The sequence below is a fragment of the Choloepus didactylus genome, chromosome 7 (genome assembly GCF_015220235.1).
Source record: "Choloepus didactylus isolate mChoDid1 chromosome 7, mChoDid1.pri, whole genome shotgun sequence".
NCBI lineage: Eukaryota > Metazoa > Chordata > Mammalia > Pilosa > Megalonychidae > Choloepus > Choloepus didactylus.
The window spans coordinates 22,422,452-22,427,389 of NC_051313.1; positions in this window are offsets into that span (position 1 = coordinate 22,422,452).

Genomic DNA, 4,938 nt, shown 5'->3' on the forward strand with positions numbered 1-4,938 from the left:
AGAGAAAGACACAATGGAAACATACAACAGCAGATCTCAAGAGGCAGAAGAAAACGCTCAGGAACTGGAGAACAAAACACCTGAAAGCCTACACGCAAAGGAGCAGATGGAGAAAAGAATGAAAAAATATGAGCAACGTCTCTGGGAACTCAAGGATGAAACAAAGTACAATAATGTACGTATCATTGGTGTCCCAGAAGGAGAAGAGAAGGGAAAGGGGGCAGAAGCAATAATAGAGGAAATAATTAATGAAAATTTCCCATCTCTTATGAAAGACATAAAATTACACATCCAAGAAGCGCAGCATACTCCAAACAGAAGAGATATGAATAGGCCTACGCCAAAACACTTAATAATCAGATTATCAAATGTCAAAGACAAAGAGAGAATCCTGAAAGCAGCAAGAGAAAAGCGATCCACTACATACAAAGGAAGCTTAATAAGACTAAGTGTGGATCTCTCAGCAGAAACCATGGAGGCAAGAAGGAAGTGGTGTGATATATTAAGATACTGAAAGAGAAAAAAAAACCGCCAAACCAAGAATCCTGTATCCAGCAAAGCCGTCCTTCAAATATGAGGGGAGAGCGCAAAAATATTTTCTGACAAACAGACAATGAGAGACTTTGTGAACAAGACACCTGCCCTACAGGAAATACTAAAGGGAGCACTACAGGGTGATAGAAGACAGGAGTGTGTGGTTTGGAACACAATTTTGGGAGATGGCAGCACAACAATGTAAGTACACTGAACAAAGGTAACTATGAATATGGATGAGAGAGGAAGGTGGGGAGCATGTGAGACACCACAAGAAAGGAGGAAAGGTAAAGACTGGGACTGTGTAACTTGGTGAAATCTAGAGTATTCAACAATTGTGATAAAATGTACAAATATGTTCTTTTACGAGGGAGAACAAGCAAATGTCAACCTTGCAAGGTGTTAAAAATGGGGGAGGCATTGGGGGAGGGATGCAATCAGCATAAACTAGAGACTGTAACTAATAGAATCATTGTATTATACTTCCTTTAATGTAACAAAGGTGATATACCAAGGTGAATGCAGATAAGGGGGGGGACAGGGGAGGCATGTTAGACACTTGACATTGGTGGTATTGTCTGATTCTTTATTCTACTTTGATTTAAGGTTATTTTTCCTTTTGCTGCTTCCTAGCTGTCATTTTTTTTCCTCTTTCTTTTGCCTCTCTACCTTCTTTGACTCTCCCTCCTGCCTTGTGGAAGAAACGCAGATGCTCTTATATAGATAGTGGTGAAGGTGGTGAACACATAAATGTATGATCATGCAGAGAACCATCGATTATTTACTTGGGATGGAATGTATGGTGAGTGAACAAAACCATATTAAAAAAAAATGGGTTGATGACAAAACCTCGAGGGCAATATACTGAGTGAAATAAGCCAGACACATTAGGACAATTATTGCAAGGTCTCACTGATAGGAACTAATTACAATATGTAAACTCATAGACATGAAATATAAGGTACCATAGGACGAGGCTTAAGAATGGGGAGTGGTTGCTTAGTATGAGCAGAATGTTCAATTAGGATGAACTTAAATGTTTGGAAATGAACTGGGGTGTTGGTAGTAAGATGTGAGAATAACTAACAGCGCCGAATGGTGTGTGAATGAGGTGGAAAGGGGAAGCTCAGGGTCATATATGTCACCAGAAGGAAAGTTGGAGGTCAAAAGATGGGAATGTATAAAACTGAATCCTATGGTGGGCAATGTCCATGATCAACTGTACAAATACTAGAAATCACTTCCATGAACCAGAACAAACGTATGACAATACAATTAGAAGTTAATAATAGAGGGGCATATAGGGAAGAACTATATACCTATTACAAACTATATACTACAGTTAGTAGTATTTCAACATTTTTTCATAAACAGTAACAAATGTACTATATCAATACTACAAGTCAACAATTGAGGGGGGTTGGTTAGAGATAGGAGAGGATTAGAGTTTCCTTTTCTTTTTTTCTTTTTTCATCTTTCACTTTATTTCTTGTCTGGAGTAATGAAAAGTTTTTAAAAATTGAACAAAAATTAAGTGTGATGGATGCACAGCTGTATGAGGGTACCCAGGGGCAAGTGATTGTACACTTTGGATCTTTGGATAATTGTATGGTATCTGAACAATCTCAATAAAAATGAAAAAAAAAGAACCTAAGTCTGTCTTGAAGACAATTGCATAACAATGTAGCTTACAAGGGGTGACTGTGATTGTGAAAACCTTGAGGATCACACTCTCTTTATCCAGTGTATGGATGGATGAGTAGAAAAATGGGGGCAAAAACTAAATGAAAAATAGGGTGGGATGGGGGGGGATGATTTGGGTGTTCTTTTTTACTTTTATTTTTTATTCTCATTCTTATTCTTCCTGGTATAAGGAAAATGTTCAAAAATAGATTAGGATGAGGAAAGCACAACTATTAGATGGTACTGTGAACAGTTGTTGTACATCATGGATGATTGTATGGGATGTGAATATATCTCAATAAAACTGAATTTAATTAAAAAATGGATTAGGGTGATGAATGCTCAACTATATGATGGTACTAAGAACAGTTGATTGTATACCATGGATGATGGTATGGTATGTGAATATATCTCAATAAAACTGAATTAAAGAAAAAAAAAGGACCTATGTCTGACTGAGCTGGTGCGGATATGCTGCCCTATAGAAAACACCACTTAGAGACCATAAGTCTTTGAGAGTAGATCAATAATGTATTTCAATATGAAGGATGGCATATTTCTATTTGAAGGGTACATACTTTATTCATTTCCCCATCACAAACATCATTGCTTAAGAAAACTGAAATGGATTTCACTGTATTTTTTACCTTTCATTTGATCACAGTCTTTCCTTTATCCATCTGTATCAAGTTACTAGATACAGGCTTGTTTATTTATTTAAGTTTGATTGCTCACATCTAGCCTGCCTTTTCCCAAAGGAGTTTAGGTGGTTTACAAAGATATATAAATCACAGAAGGATGGCATAAAACATAGGTGCTAAGAGAGATGCTGTTCCACACTAATGCAACATGTCAACAATAGGGAAAACTGTGGGTGTGAGGGGTATATGAGAACTATGTATTTTATGCATGATTTTTCTGTAAACATAACTTTTTCAATAAAAAATTATTCTGAAAAAGAGAGATGCTATTTAAAGAAAAAAAGAGGTTACAAAAGTTACATATATACTATTTTTCCAACTTATTATATAAATTGTATAGAGATGTGTAAACGTAGAAAGAGATGGCAAAAAATACTCTGGGATATTTTATTTTTTATTGTTGGTTTTTCTTTTTTTTTGGTTTCATTTTTGCTTTTATATATTTTCCAAATATTCTAAGATAAAAATGAATTATTTTACAATTAGGTTTTACCCTTGGGAAGACGGTTGCTGCAAAGGAGAGGCTAGGCCTCCCTATAATTGTGCCTAAGAGCCTCCTCCCGAATACCTCTTTGTTGCTCTGATGTGGCCCTCTCTCTCTAGCTAAGCCAACTTGAAAGGTGAAATCACTGCCCTCCCCTCTGTGTGGGATCAGACACCCAGGGGAGTGAATCTCCCTGGCAACGTGGAATATGACTCCCGGGGAGGAATGTAGACCTGGCATCGTGGGACGGAGAACATCTTGACCAAAAGGGGGATGTGAAAGGAAATGAAATAAGCTTCAGTAGCAGAGAGATTCCAAAAGGAGCCAAGAGGTCACTCTGGTGGGCACTCTTACACACAATTTAGACAACCCTTTTTAGGTTCTAAAGAATTGGGGTAGCTGGTGGTGGATACCTGAACCTATCAAACTACAACCCAGAACCCATGAATCTCGAAGACAATTGTATAAAAGTGTAGCTTTGAGGGGTGACAATGGGATTGGGAAAGCCATAAGGACCACACTCCCCTTTGTCTAGTTTATGGATGGATGAGTAGAAAAATAGGGGAAGGAAACAAACAAACAAACGAACAGACAAAGGCACCCAGTGTTCTTTTTTACTTCAATTAATCTTTTTCACTTAATTATTATTCTTGTTATTTTTGTGTGTGTGCTAATGAAGGTGTCAGGGATTGATTTAGGTGATGAATGTACAACTATGTAATGGTACTGTGAACAATCAAATGTACGATTTGTTTTGTATGACTGTGTGGTATGTGAATATATTTCAATAAAATGAAGATAAAAAAAAAAGTAATTGAGAAAGGAAGAGGCAAACCCCCCACACACACATGCATACAAGCACAAAACCATAGCCCATAAAGTTAAATAAGTTTTCACAGGAGAGTTCAAGCTAATAAGTACTGTGAAAAGGGAAACTTGATTCAATATTCATTTCACATTGTTCATAAGATTAAAAGAAACCATTTTTCAGGAGAAACTCTGTGTTCCTGAAATTAATACCTGAGAAAAAATTCACCCAAGTTCCCCACTCAAACACTAAAAAATTACATTAGTATCTTGGCTCATTATTTAGCCATCTTTTGAGACTTACTGACTGTAAATAGAATAATAAAATAGGAAATATTTTATATACACAGCACATGAATTGTCTGGGTCCTGGGCAAGTAAGTGAGTAACTATTCCAAGGTGGTTTAATGATGTTGACTTCATGACCATAAAGAATGGGTAACAAGCATGGGTCAGAATTTCCCATTAAGTTCTTCCTCTATTAGCAAGAAATAAAGGAACTTGCCTTGACATTTAAAAATAAAATATGGAATTATCAAATATGTTTTTGGTGTACTAATCCAATGATTCAAACTATGTTTTACAATAGAGCATCATTCAATCGTCTCTTATTGTAGTCTTCATGAAGAAAGTGGAGACTCGGAGGGAGCTCATTCTCCTAGGCACAGAGAGGTGAAACTGCTGAGGAGGTGCTCAACTGGGGCTCCAGTGTGTGTGCTATGATACAAA